Source organism: Gallus gallus, chromosome 3, assembly GCF_016699485.2.
Source record: "Gallus gallus isolate bGalGal1 chromosome 3, bGalGal1.mat.broiler.GRCg7b, whole genome shotgun sequence".
Lineage (NCBI taxonomy): Eukaryota > Metazoa > Chordata > Aves > Galliformes > Phasianidae > Gallus > Gallus gallus.
In genome coordinates, this window is record NC_052534.1 from 1615631 (window position 1) to 1630525 (window position 14895).

General features: G+C 44.8%; 1 long non-coding RNA gene across 1 annotated transcript; it reads right to left on the bottom strand.

Moving 5' to 3' along the window:
- Positions 1-1763: 1763 nt before the first annotated feature.
- On the bottom strand, positions 1764-14643 carry LOC112532195. The gene is made up of 2 exons (XR_005858641.2): positions 6824-14643; positions 1764-4779 (listed from the first exon to the last, which is right to left on the bottom strand). It is a non-coding gene; the product is annotated as an uncharacterized LOC112532195 (long non-coding RNA).
- Positions 14644-14895: the final 252 nt, after the last annotated feature.

Genomic DNA, 14895 nt, shown 5'->3' on the forward strand with positions numbered 1-14895 from the left:
AGCAAGATCACTCATTCTGAACTCCTGGGGGTGAGTTTTATGTGCCGCTGTGTTGAGGCTGACTGGGGGCTGTGCCTGCAGCTGCACGGACAAGCAGCTCAGTCACAGGAGTGGGGGTTAATTCTGGTTTAGTTCACTTGGCCCTTACAAGTTCAGTAACCTGAATGCTGCTATCAAAGGGAGGAAAAAAAAAAAAAGATTACTCCATGGCATAAATATGCTGTATGTGCCCTTGTCTCATGCAATTTCTTTACATCGATGTGCAGGAATATTTATCCCCAGTAGAAATGTTTAACTAATCTGGTAAATGTCAGGCCATATGGTGTACATTGTACGGATTTCATCAGGCCTTTTTAACTCTTTGTGAAAATCTCTCTCCTCCTCCCTTTCTCAGTGCTTCCCTGCCCCCATTCCTCCCCCTCCTCCCCCACACCTTTACTTATATAACAAGCAATAGTAGGCAGAGATGCAACTCATGAGGCACCTTTACACTGGGCAAAGAGATGCTGAATGCAATTTCTATCAGCAGTGACCTGAGAAGAAGATCACTAATACTTGTTTTATATATAAACTGTCCACCCCACAATGTACAAAACTCCCAGGGGCTGGCTCATCTCTTATCACTTCCTTTGAATAATCAGCTCTTCACAACAGATAAACTGCAGCTCTCTGGCACTTTCAACTAAAGGAAATGTTTCTGTACTGTAACTATCTAGTCTATCTCCTAGAAAGATAGAGTGTAACTTACAATAAGCAATATCAACAAAGAATAAACCATTATGCTTGTGCCAATCCTTATTCATGGCTTTATAACAAGACATATCTGTTTTCTTCCTATAAATCTTGACTCTATTTTTAGTTTGCAAATAATAACTCCAGTCTTTGGCTGCCTGCCACTCCTGTGAAAAACTGGGATAGCCACAGTGTGAGACTACGATATTTAAAAAAAATTAAAAATGGGAGGTGTGGGGGGCATCTTGTTGAACTTCGTGTGCCCCCTATCAGGAGACACTGTTCAAGACCAGTGGTAAGTGACATAAATGTGCAGAGCATGTCAGAGGAAATGGAGCAGGCTGGAAATTGGGCTGTACTTCTGTACCCATTTCAGAATTCTTTTACCTAAAACAAATGGTGATAGCCCACGTCTGGCAGTGCTTGCACCCAACAAGCATGGCTATCTCTGCTGGGCACCACTGCCACCTCGTCATCCTTCAGGTCACTGGAGCCACTCCTGCTGACGGACACAGCCTCTGAGTGCAAAGGATCATAGAGTATTTCTTCCTATGGAATAGCATGGGAATAAAACATGAAACTTACGCAGGAGAAAATATCACCTTCCGTCGTAGCCTCCAGACATTTCAGAGCAGAGGAAGGCTGGGGGGGGAGCTGCAGGTCAAGGAAAGGATAAGATCTGGGTGGCTGGGAATGTGGAGGGAGAAAGAGGAATGTAGGAAAGGAAGTAGAGAAGGAAAAGCAGGGAAATTACAGCATTCAGATAAATTTAGCTCTGAATCCAAACTTCAGGGAGAGGGGAGGATTTTCCTGCCCCAAACCTCTGAACTTTCAGAGATTCTCCCATGCTGTGAGTAATTTACCTGCAAGGAGAACTGGGAGGGGAAAAAGAGAAAGAAAAGAAAAAAAAGGAGAAAATTGAAATAAACAATTCTCTGCTGTTTAAACAATCCTTCCATCCTGCTCTCCCGGGGTCAAATGTTCAGGCACAAGGACACAAACCAAAACAGAAAGAAAGAAAGGAAAATCACTTTTAAAAGGGGATCTTTACACAAATTTATTGAAAGGGGATCTTTACACAAATGCATTAGCCCCATTTTTGTCAATATACCAACAGTGCATCAACTGTTAACGCAAAGTGCTTTCTCCAGGTATCTGCAGCTCCCCAAATCCAAAATATTGGTTGTTGTTTAGTTATCATTTCATCATTATTAAGGACATTGGCAAGTAAGAATGCAGTGAATGCTCATGTAGTTATCCAAGCTTTGCTATATGTAATCATCTGGAGGAAAAGAAAAAAACAGCCAAAAAAACAAACCCCCCCCAAAAACCACAGAGAGTCGAGGCTAAGAAGTAAATACACTGAAAAATAGAAGAGGAAGACGAGTATTAATAATTAATCAGAAGCACTGGTCCAAGACTTTTGCAGTGAAAGCTATGAGATTAATGTATCTATTAGCCATGTATATTAAAAAAAAAAAAAAAAAAAAACCCTCACACTAATGTGTCTCTAATAACAGCATTATCTGGCTGTATAGACAGCTCATGTCTGATCAGTCTCTAGATATTCAGGAAGCTGTTGACAAAGACTTCAGCATTAGCCTGTGTGATTTTGTGTTCCTCTGAACCAGTAAGACCTGCACTCCTGCACTGCTGACCTCTGCTCAGAAGGCTAATTTGGTATTAGGAGAGTCTAAAACTAAGAAATAGCAAGTGCATATTTAAAGCACAAAACATTTCGATAGCAACAGAAGATAAAGACCAGTTTCAGAACTAGGATCCTTTCAGCCCCCAAACTACTCTGTTCTTAAAGGGGTCTTTGAAAGGACTTTGGTGGGACAATACAGTATCTTAGTTGTCAGAAAACATTAATTCACTCAGCTTTGTCTTTCTGCTGGGTGTTTTAGGGCTTGTAATAAAGAGAAACCCATGACTCTGAGTCCTTGGTGTCTTTACCGTCAGCCACCAGGACATTTAGAAATCTCTTAGGAAAACTTCCACCAGTGCATCAGACACGTCACTTCAGATAAATGATTCTGTGTGGATCTTATATTATCCTGGGATCGTACTGAAGGCTTCAATCCTTGAGCTCTGTGTAATAGCCAGATAGTGAATCAGAGAGGCTCCTAAGCAGGAGAAGAATACCCCAGGTGATCTAGGAGTAGATCTAGATAGGAGAAAAAATGTTTTGGTTACAGCTGTGAATAGTATACCGATACAGTAGAAAAATTCTGCTGCATGACTGTGCCAAAAGACAGAGGAATGACAAAGACCCACATGAAAAATGGGACAGAGTGGGGGATAGGTTGGGTGTTGTTTTTAATATGTGTGGATTTACTCCTTAGGCACAGCAATAAACAAACAGTGAGGCTGTCTGAGGAGCTGAATGCAACCCAGGCTCCTGTGTCTGGTGGTGCTTGTGCTCCTGCCTCTCCCTATGGGTCTGCAGGATGCCTCGGTTTGCTGCGCCTTCAGCCTCACCAAGCCACGTGTGAGCCAGCCTTGACATAAAAGAAAGCCCAGAAAAGTTGATACAGAGTTCTCTTCTCAGGTTTCCCTTTCCCTGTGCACTCCATAGGTCTCCAGCGTACAATTTCTCATGCAGGGCCTGGAGGTGCAGAGGTGCTCTTTTCCCCTGGGAGAAAGAAGCAGGAAAGAGCTGCTGTGTGGAATTGGGACAGGGTGAAAAGGAGGAGCTGGAGACCAGCTAACTTAACTGCACCATCTTTTTGCAGTGCAAGATACAGAAAACTCACATTCAAACTCTGAATATCATTTCTCCCTCAGCTTCAACGTTCAAATACGGCTGATCGTGATGTCCTATCCAAGGACATCCATGAAGTCAGAAGGAACACTTCAGGCAGTGCGGCTGCAGGTAAAAGATCCAACACTCACTGCTGCAACATGGATTTAAAGGCTGTTCCCTCTATTTACACATGTAGATATTGTAATGCTGCTATGCAAACAGTCCTCTGTGGACTTTTGCTTGTGGATTTTATTATAACACGTTCCTGACTATGAATGGCACCTTTTCTCTGCAATATCTGCTGTGGTGCCCTTTGTGTTTTATTTTCAGACTCTCCTCTGGTTTTGCTACTTTTCTTGCTGGAGCAATTTAAAAAGTAGGAAATTAACTTTCTCTTCTCAGTGGTACTCATGGCATGTGAGCTGCCGTTGAGTTACATTCCCTGAACTTTGCAGCCACTGGAAACACGAACAGCGTGTCAGCCTGCTCCTGCCTCTGCAAGAGAATTCAAGGTCAAGCTGACCAGTGAACTCTCGTATTTAAGCAGACTAAGTCAGCGCTCATCTGCAGCACTGACACTGCCTCTAGGAAAGACGTTAACCCTGTGCTGGGCCTCCAGACAGCGCAGGCCGTGTCACGGCTCTTAAAGCAGCTCTCTGCTGCTGTCAATAAGAGCTGGACATACTGCATATGTCTACCAGGCCTAAACAAGTGTCCCTTCTCTGATGCATGCCGTGCACAGGAGGCCCTTAAGGGGTTAATACATGCCATTCCGGAGTTCAGAGAAGGGACAGGGTGAGCCGAACAGCGGGAATTTCAGGATGTTAATAGCCTCTTCTCTTCCGATTGGCCCAGAACGAATGCAGGGTACAGTAAATTGTCCTTGTCAGCTTAGCTCACATGATGATATGCTTTATTTCTAGACATGCCTTGAATCTGTCCCTTGAATTTATGTTCAGAAAATAAACACTTCCAGACGGCAATAAAGCATTCAGTTGTAGCTGGCTGTTGCACAGTCTCAAGCCAACCACAGCCGTTTGCCTTAGAGTTTCTGGAGCTCGCAAAGCTTCAGCCCTGTGTCATGCCTCCTTCAGCTCCTGCTCACATTCGTGTGTGCTCCTGCCCCACCTCGGACTGAAGGGACATCTCAACTTACTCAGGAAAACTCCAGAGAGTTCTACCTGGTTTCGACATGGGCGCTATCCTTGCAGATGATGCCAGGCCTGCTCACGCAGGCTCTCTGTCTTTCACAGCAGGCCATGCTGGAGAAAGGAAAAGAAAAACAATTCGAGGGCAGCAAGCTGAAAAATAAAGATATCAATTATTCAGGATATGATTTTCCTACCATAAAAAAAAAACACCAACCAGTGGCTGGCTGATTCACTGACTAAGAAGGTTGCATTCAATCATCTCCAGGTGTTACTGATAAATGCCCAAATAGAGCTGCAGTGTTTGTTTGCAACCAGTAACTTTTATGGCTATCCTCTCTCTGCACCTCAGTTCCCCTCAATAAAACCAGTTTATAACTGTATAGTTACAGTATAGGGGAGTTTGGCAAAAATCAATGGTAAATGCGCATAGGAGACAACAAAAGAGCAATACAAATAGAACAGGCCTCATTACAGCTTTAGTTTATTAGAACTGTGTGGATATTGAAATATGTTCTCCAACCCAAAGGCCCTACAAGAAGAAATACTGAATCATATCTACTGCACTGGGGGTTAAATAGCCAGCACCCATATATAGCAGGCAGCACCCACATACATAGCACCTAGAGGACTCCCGAAGGGCCCTGTGCGTAGGCAGTTTTCATTTCACTCTCCTCTGCCGTCACTGAAGTCTCTCTTAGAGCAGCATTGCCCCAGGTGCAGTGATCTGGTAAGCCTCTCTCAGTGTCTGCTGGAGCCCGTGTATCCTACAGCCTTAGCTGCAGCCCATGATGAAGCCATAGCAGCTCACAGCTTCACATCAGGAGATGCCCCTTTGCTCCTCAGCTGTCCCTGCGGCTGGGCTGTGTCACAGAGACTGGTACCATCACTGCACTCATCAGACAGGGTTCTTCAAGAGGTGGCTATATTTCCTTTGGTACAGGTCAGCTGCAGGACAAGAGGGGCCGTCTAAGCTCTGAGAACCCACAGAGACAAAAGCAGCTTTTCTTCAGTCTGATGTGTTTGACAGTGAAATATTGTAATGAGAAGTCCCAAGTATGACAGGGGTGCTCGTCTATTCTGGATGATAAACTCATAAGGAAATAAGCAGGCAAGCTCCAGATCTCAGGTGAAGCTGGAGTAAGTTCCATTGATTTGGTGACAACAACGTATGTTGCAGTGCCCAGCTGGCCAAAGAAGAGGCAGATTGCAGAGATAGTCTTTTCCCACCCCAGGCGGTGAACTGGAGGCCAGCACAGAGCTGACATGGGAGCCAGACAGCAGAGCTGATGTGGGGGCTGGCACAGAGCTGATGTGGGGCCAGCACAGATCCTTCTGGCAGGGACAACTCGCTGGGCCCATGTCTAGGTAAGGGGAAACCTCTGATGAGGGGTACTGCATTCCTGCTGAATCGTTTCTTCCCTTTACCCTCCAGCACCATGCCAGAAACCTCCTAGGCAGCAGAGATGCATTCTCACTGATGGCTCAGCAAGAGGGTTCAAAAGCTTTCACAATTTCACAGGAAGCCAAAGGGCAATTATGCTTAGCACCCTCGACCCCTCCTTTCCTTTTCTCTGGCTATCTTGCTTTCTTCTGTTTCTCATTTGCTCTCATTCCCATCCTTCCTTTCCTTCTCTCTTCCCTTGGTCCCATTCAGGGACTCCAAAGGAATAATTCAGCACAGTACTGGCAGAGATAAGTTAAAACAATGAGCAGATTTGCAATTAGGGAGAGCCATAAGGATGGGGAATTGTGCCTGTTCTATGCTCATCTCTTGCTGGGCAACAGGGACTTTATCTCTGGGAGATACAGCCCCTTTCTTAGCTGCCACGGCCCCATCCTCGTGCACCAAGTGAAATTCTACATTCGCCCCACAGTGCTGCAATATTTCAAACATATCCCATTGGAAAAAAAAACAAAAGTTACAAACGTACGCTGTACTTTGGCCAGGGCTGATTATCAATGGTGTACATGCCTTTAAAATCCTTTGTTAATGAGGTATTCCTATTACCATAATCAAACACACTTAGAAACTTGTCATAGATAAGCAAAATTCTTTACATTCTTTGCTCTGCACTTTCTTTTGGCATCTCTTCCCCAGCCCCCCTGAGCTTCTGAAGGTTAGGAACCGGGAGCGCTGGAAATTGAAGCCCTTTCTTTACCCACACAAGCAGGGGAACAGTCAAAGCTTGCTCACCTTGCTGCAGAATGACCTGAACAGTGACCTTGGAGACCACCATCCTGAGGGAGGAAAGGTCAGTGAGCCTCCACCAGGGTCTGCTCAGGGTATCCTCTGCAGAGAGCAACGGACGATGGCAAATTGTCCCGACTATGCCAAATTATGTGTGAAGGTTTTGTAACGCAGGCTGCAGTCCAACGGGGATTAAATTCAGAACATCAAACTCTACGCAGAAAGAATGTCATTTTATACTTGAATTTGACTTGCAGTGTTTTATTTAATGCATTTTAACAACCATCACATCCCAAAACATCTCACCACTGGAAAATATTTGAATAAATGGGGCGATTTGCTCAGAGGGCCATACAAATTTAGCATGAAAGACTCTTGCTTTTCATTTGTTCATACAGAACATGGACTCAGGCAGCCACACGGGCAACTACCCCATTCACTGAGAAACCTCCCCATGCTTCTTCCCGTGTTTACTGAGTACTTATCTAAATGGCAGAAAAACTTGACATATATGCAAGCAGTCTAACATGAATTGAGTGAGGGGAGCTTGCACACGACTACATCTCAGCATCCTCTGCTTCTTAAACCAAGACAGGATCATTTCATCTGAAATTAAAAGATACCACGGGATGTTCTATAAATCTGACTCCTCATTTCATAAATATACATCTTAATTTGGTTTGGTTTGGTTCCTACATATGAAAAAATAGCTCTGCTTTATTTTAGACTTTAACATGAAGATTTTCATTTTGGATTGAAGAATATTTCTGAGAGGTGAATTTAAAACAGTGACCACCTGAAAGGGTAGGAAAAAAAACACACAGAAGTATCTCACAGAAGGGCATGAGAGTCGCTCATTTTTACATACGAGCTTTTTCCCTGGTGCTCTTCAGTGGCTCCATCAGGGCTGTGATAATCTATCAACTACATTCTTAGGACTCGGTTAACCCCTATTCAACTGAGGCTGCAATGTAGGAAGCACACTTGGAAAGGTATTTACTGCCTTTTTTAAAATGTGCCAATGAGGACAAGGCCGTACAGCCTTGGGCTCTGTGTTACCTGCTCTGCTTTCACACCCGAAGCTCCCTAAGTTCTTTTGCTTTGGTGATGTTACCAAGAGCTTTTCAGCTGTCTTCTGAGCTGGTGTGGAAGGAAAGGAAGATTTCTTCCCTGGGTGTCAGAATTAAGGCTAAGTGATATTTACAGATTCCTAACAGCCCATTGCCAATGAAAGCTTCCTCTGAAACCTTCTCAACCCTGAGGACAGCAGGCAAATAGTGAATAAATCTTCATGCTACTCATGAAAGTAATTCATGTATTACTACTACCTTACATCTGGGAGGCATGAGGACTGAATCATCTGCTTATGGTCACACGCAGAACATGAAGTAAGTCAGGTTATGATGCACTTAGAACCACTCCAGCTCCCTTACTTCAAAACCACACTGGCTTCTGTGCAGGAAAAACAAACTGACACCCAAACCAAAACAAAACCACAAAAGCACAAGAGCAAATAAAAACAAAATCTCCAACCAGTAAATACAGAGGAATTATAAAATAAAGAGCTGAGGAAAAACCATGCTCCTGGAAGTATGAAGATTTAATTACCGAACTCAGCAGAATGATCACAACAGAAGCCTAAATGTGTAAAGTAAATAGAACGTATTAAGAGAGTAGGTTACTGCCCATGTGTGTGTAAATATATTAATAATCTATATTTACCAATAACATTCCAATCCTCCAACTAGCAGTATTCAGTTAAACTTACACACCAAATATGGGTATTCATTAGCACACTCCCTCTAGGGGATCAGTATCAATAAATGTGTGAAGATCAGCCACTGAAAATGTGTTACCTTAGGAAGCGAAGCATCTACCAGGCAACATGCTGCCATTAAAGTTCCTAGTGCTTGCATTGTTCTCTGTGTTGATCTACTGCTGCTGCTCACGACTTCGTAAGGCAGCAAAATCCCATAATTTCATACAGGGGGGACTCGATCCCATTCTGGAGCTCTAATCCAAGGCCTGGGGATGTGCATTTGCCACAATGTGGTTTGAGTTAGGCTTCTGCATGCACAGCCAGAACACAGAGGGATGATGGATTGGGCCTCCCAATCCAACAGTGCACTTGGCTGCAGCACTCCCTGTAAAGCATCAGCATTTGCCAGGAGCTGCCACACGCAGGGATGGCCAGAGCATCTCCAAAATTACAGTAACGACTGTAGTACCTCCAACAAGACAGTGTGGAACTGCAGGTTAATGGTATCTCTTAATGGCGATGGCTGTAATGGAGGTTAATGGGATCATCTTTTCTCTTCCCTGGGAGAATTGATGAATTCTTCCATTCATTGACATTATTTTTAGTAGTAAATGAGGGTTTTGGTTCAGAGCTGGAGACGCTTTCAGCAGGAGGTTTGTTTGCAGCAAAGATCTGGAGGTAACCAAAGCCACAACGGCTGGGGTGAGGAGGGCTCACTGTGCCCTGCTGCCAGCTCTGCCCAGCGCACACGGGGCTGCTCATGGAGCTGCACAGTGGCCAGGGGAGGGGGATCCTCTTCTTCCTTCCTCCTTCCTCCAGCTCATCTCCCTCTCTCCCAGCCAAAGCCCGCAGTTCTGGTGAGCAAGGCCTGGGCTGTGCCAGCCTCCCGCTGCCGGCCCCGCTCCCACCTCCCAGCTGCTGACGTGGCCCGCAGCAGCATGTGCTGTGGGTCAGGGCTTACGGGGCCGAGTTCAAGGGCACAGGCTGGTACAGATGTATAAACACGGGAATGGTATGTAAGCAATAAAGACATAAAGGTTAGGATCAGGGCTAGCAGTACAATAAACAGCTGTGATAACCCGGTTTGTTTATAGATAAAGAATTTACTGTAAAACCCACAACGTACAGGATACATATTTTAACACTTTAAGGGATGCATATTTTTAGATTCCCTTTTATTTTTTGTTCCCTGTACTGAACCTATACCTCCTAACATCCTTTTGCTTCTTTTTTTTTAAGTAAGTCAAGCCCGGAAAACGCACACTCCTTGCATCAGCTGAACATCTCTCCTTTCAGAAGTCCCTCCCAATGAGCCAATGCCATTCCACAGGAGCTGAAAACCACTGCTGAAGCCAGCTCAGAGCAGACAGCCCAGCCCCACCAGCGCTCAAAGCACTCCTTCAGAACAGCCATGTTTCCAGCACAGAACATCCTTTTATGTCCCACTCTTCCTAATTTAGTTTTAATAGAAGCAAGTAGAATAAGTAGAATTTCATTGGAGCTTGGGTAAATTTTGCACGGCGTACGTTTTGCCAACTTTACCTTTCAAACTGTGTTTCAGAGTGTGGCCAAGCATTTTGCAAAATTACTGTGGTGCTTCTTAACTGTCCTGTGAGGCTCTCATCAGAAGCACAATATATTGTCCTGTAACTATTGATCCAAATGGCTACATTTCTACAGCAGAAAATGACTGTGTAGTGAAAGCAGTGCAAAGGTGCAGTAAAATGCCCTCAAGTATATAAAGACATAAAGATTAAAGTCACCCGCAGGTTCCCTTTAACTCCTTCAAATCCACTGCGTAATGTGTTCTTCGAGGATAAATCAGAAAGTTTGTACAAATGAACAGGACAGGTGCCAGTGCTCATAAATAAGATTGCTCCTCACCATCAGGAGGCTCGAGGAAAGTTTACTTTGCATTAAATACATGCAAAAGCTGTTAGTTAAATTCCCAGATGTCGAAAGAGCATCTGAATATCTAGAAGGGAAAATAACACCCCAAAACTTGTCAGCCAGAACACGTATTCAGGGTAAGAAATTGAGACTTCAGTGCACAGGATGCCCCAGAGTGTTAATACCAACAATTTTCAGTTCTGTGGTTAGTCTGCAATAAAGTTTATAGGTGATCTTAAAGGAAAATACATGGGCGGACTCTGTCATAGACTCTTCCTTTTCTGCAGCACCAAAGTGCCTTTCCTAAATTATGGAGCCCACTTTTAAGCAGCATAGTTGTTGTTAGTGGCACATATGTTACATATGACTTTTAGACAGCACTCGACTGCAGGAAAAATGCATTTGCACTGGCACTGCTTTCACATTAGCATTTGGGATACTTTTTGGCACCAGTCTTCTCCAGCACCTTTGACTTCCCTGAATGACACCAATCAAGGGATATGTGCTGGAGGCATGGTACAAGGCCACAATCACACGTGGACAGCACAACCAAGGGCTGCTCATCAGATCTTCAGCCTAAGCAGTAACTAATGATAACGTACCAATAAACCACATCTTCTCATGTCTGCCCTGAGCCAGATTCCTCTCTGTCCTCCTTCTGCTTCCACTGTAGTCAGCGGATAATCACTCACTGTGAAATATTTCCCCCAGCTGAGCCTATGGCCAAATTCTCCGGGATTATTCAGGAACTAGTAGGTCCTAACCAGATTGATCTTTCAAGAAGGAAAGCTTGAGGTCCTTCTTGAGGTCTCTGGCTCCTGGCTGCTCCTGCACGCACAAAAGATATTTTGTGTGCATGTATGTACTTCAGGAGGTCTGTCACTGAAATAACTAGTTGACCAAAACACCCGTATAAGTCAAATTATGGCCCTTTCCAGTTCTGGTCAGAAGACAGATGGATGAAAAGGCACTGCTAATGCAAACTCCTATCACACCTGGGGCCATTCCCCTTCACAATTATCCCACCTGGATTACTCCTCCAGGACTGTGACTGATTTACACACTAGAGGAGTGTCTCTCATCTAGGAAACGGGCAGAGACTTTTAGTTATTCTCTGCACCATGGTATCACCTACAGGGTTTCAACTGAAGTAGCCGTGCTCAGTGCTGCACATGGCAGAAGGATGGGACGGTGCTGGCCCAAATCGCTACCTGCCTGACTCACAAGTTGGGCAGAGAGAGGAAACACAAAGCAATAGCAAAACAATAATAACCTTACCTACCTCGACATCTCCATGTGCTGGAGGTGCCACTGTCAAAAAGGATCTTGGAGGAGGAAACCTGGCATGGGTGTTACGGGAGCCATGCAGTCTGATGCTGCAAGTCAAAATTACCGCCTTAAAAGGATGGCATTTGTAGAGGACAAGGCTTTTAGGTGGAGTGTGAGAGGAAGGAGATGGTCAGAGGGAAAGGGCACAAAGGCTGCAGCAGACTTGGATCTGGGCTGGGGATGTGGCACCTCACTGCTGCCAGGCAGGGAGGAAACAGGCCAATACAAAGCAAAACCATCTGTTGTAGGTACGGCAAGGGGCAGAAACAATGGCTCCTGATCCATCCAGCACTGCCATCAAGGAACATAAAAACCTGCAGGGTTAACCACAACTCACTTCCAAACACCCCAGCCTGAATCAACACAGCTGATCTGCAGAGTAAACCGTTTGAAGTGCGGCAGTAAGCCCAAGCCCTTCCTACCTCTGCTGTCCACAGCCCAGCACCTCCAAACTGAACTTGCTGGCACAGGAGACACTACCGGAGCCATGAGCTGGCCTTCAGACCATTGGGTTTGCATTCAGAAGGAATGAAGAACTGCACTGAAAGATGGATGGGTAAAAAAGGATAAATACCAGTGCTGGTCTGCTCAGACATAACGTGCTGAGGGCTTACACATGTGTCAGGGGGCTGAAGCACATTTCCCTTTTGGAATCGGTGGTCCTGGCAATCCCTTGACAATTGACTGCAGAATTCTGATTTACAAGATTCCTCGCCCAGCCAATAAAACCAGGAGGGAAATATAAGCTGTCCATAAATGACATATTTTCATGCTTTGTGCAACCCATCCCTGCAAAGCACTTTTAAGCAGCTAAGCAATTCACATCTAATAGCGAAGTGTTTTTTAATCAGTCAGATCAATTTGCAAAGAATTGGTACATTAGGTGTAACCATATACCAGAGATCCTTATAGCAAAGTTTTATAAGTAATTGCTCCCTGACCCACTGAACACTGTATTACTATAGGAGTTTGTATTCTATTAAGAGTTAATAAGTGACCAAAATCTAGACTAATACACTGTCAGGGTTCATTATCATTACACGTTCTTGCTACTTTTCCAGTGCCTTTTGCTCTGCCCTTCCTGCTACATATGGAAAACCTATATCAAGATGGTTGTCATGGCAATGAAAAGATTTGCATGTGTCTTATCTATCTATTTAAATACCTTCTTATGGTTTATAACTACTATAATACATCCCTCCAGCCCTGCTCATTGCTAATTTAGAGCTAGCCCAGTGTGTCTGAGGTCAGCGATACCATCGAAAGCATGTTGTCTAGACAACTCTGAAGCTACTGTCCACGGGGTAATTGTTTTATGCAAACAAAAAAGTACATTGGTGACATGCTCGTACATAACTGGCACAGTCAGTGTGTGCAGGGTGGGACCAATTCCACTCCACACAAGTGTTTGCTGGTGCATCCCCAGCCACGGACACATTTGTTGGATAGCCTTTTTGGATGCCAGTTTACTTTGGTCAGCTGGTATGGGTTGGTGCAGATGCTGTTGAAGTCACTACAGGTCTGCTCTGTGTCTGTATGCATGGGTGGAATTTCAGAGAATGGAAGTAAACCTGCCAAAAGCACTTTCCAATCTGAGTTAGTCATTTTTGGAAGGGTGAATAGAAGTTCCCTCCACACTCAGCATCATGGCACAAGCATGCAAGTATACTGGATTTGGTACCGTTTGGGGAGGGTATTACATTTTAAAAACAGTTTGGCAAAGATTTCAACAGTTTTGTCTCAAATGATCCAAACTTTCTATCTACCTCAAATTTAAGTTCTTCCTCTCTCAGTGTCTTTATACCTCAGCTATGTCTATTGAAGGGTACCAGGCAGAGTGCTCTTTGAGAAGACAGAGTGGAAGAGAAGGAAATATTTTGCACGAAACAGAAACCACTCTTCCTCAGCAAACAGAGTGAGATCTCTTCTTCTCTCTTTCTCTCTTTCAGGAGTTCGTGCCTTGCTGCTACATTTAAATGGCTGCAAAGGTAAATACGTCTGTTACTGCATACATCCATAATGCACATATGACAGCACGCAGTTGGAAAACACAAAGAGAGGTAACAACAAACAAGAAAAGACATCTCCGAGCTCCTAAACCCAGGCACTCTGCTCCTCTTTGATCTCCATGGCTCAGGCTGTAGCTTTTCAGGACATCTGTAGATTAAAACTGCTTCTAAAAGTACTTCAGGATCCACCAAGGATTTATTTTCTGGCAGACTGTTATGTCGTTGCTACCAGAGACTAATAAAAATATTGGAAATGTGTAACAATTTGGTAATTGACTGATTTGCTACTGGTATTTGAGTTGCTTGACCACACTTCCAGATTAGAAATGCACTTTTCCTCCAGATAATTTATATTTGTATTCGCAGTCTGGGGAAATGCCGCTGATTCCTGCAGCAGTAAATCAGGCACATTCACCCTGCCAATAAACTTAGACAATGTTTACGTGCAGGGCTGCGTTCATTGTTCGGCTAATCCGTAAGAGGTACATTTTCTATTGCATTTCAGTAGCTCATCTAACTCAGATTTTGGTGAACTTTCTAAGGATGCGTTTTCATTTCTGATAGCAGATCTTGGAGAGCAGCAGCCCGGAACTGAAGTTTTGGTGGCAGATTTATTCAGCTGGCATTTCGCACGAGGCGTCACCGCAAATGTTATTTCATAGATGCGCGTGTGCACACGTGTATAAATAAATACACAACACATACACGCATCCGGCAGAACCTCCCGAAGGTAATTTTAGCCAACGACTCATCAGCGTGTGGGTGTTTTCCATAGGGGGTTGCACAGCCCGTGACCCGCCGGCCGCAGCACAACGCCGAGCAGGCGGCCGCCGCGGCTCAAAGCACGGTGCTGCTTTCACACGCACTGCCGTGAGCACGTGTCCGGCGGTCCAGACTGACCTCCTCACCCCCGTCTGGGAAACATTCCTCCTCCCGGCAGCGCATTCTTGCCGACAAACAGAGCAGGACCAGCGGGCACTTTGCTGAAAGGAGGCGAGAGAAGGGTCTTGAATGGAGCGTGTCTGCCGCGACAATGCCAGACAATGCACGTGAATGGGGCTGCAAACCGTGCCCCTGGAGCGGGGCTGCCG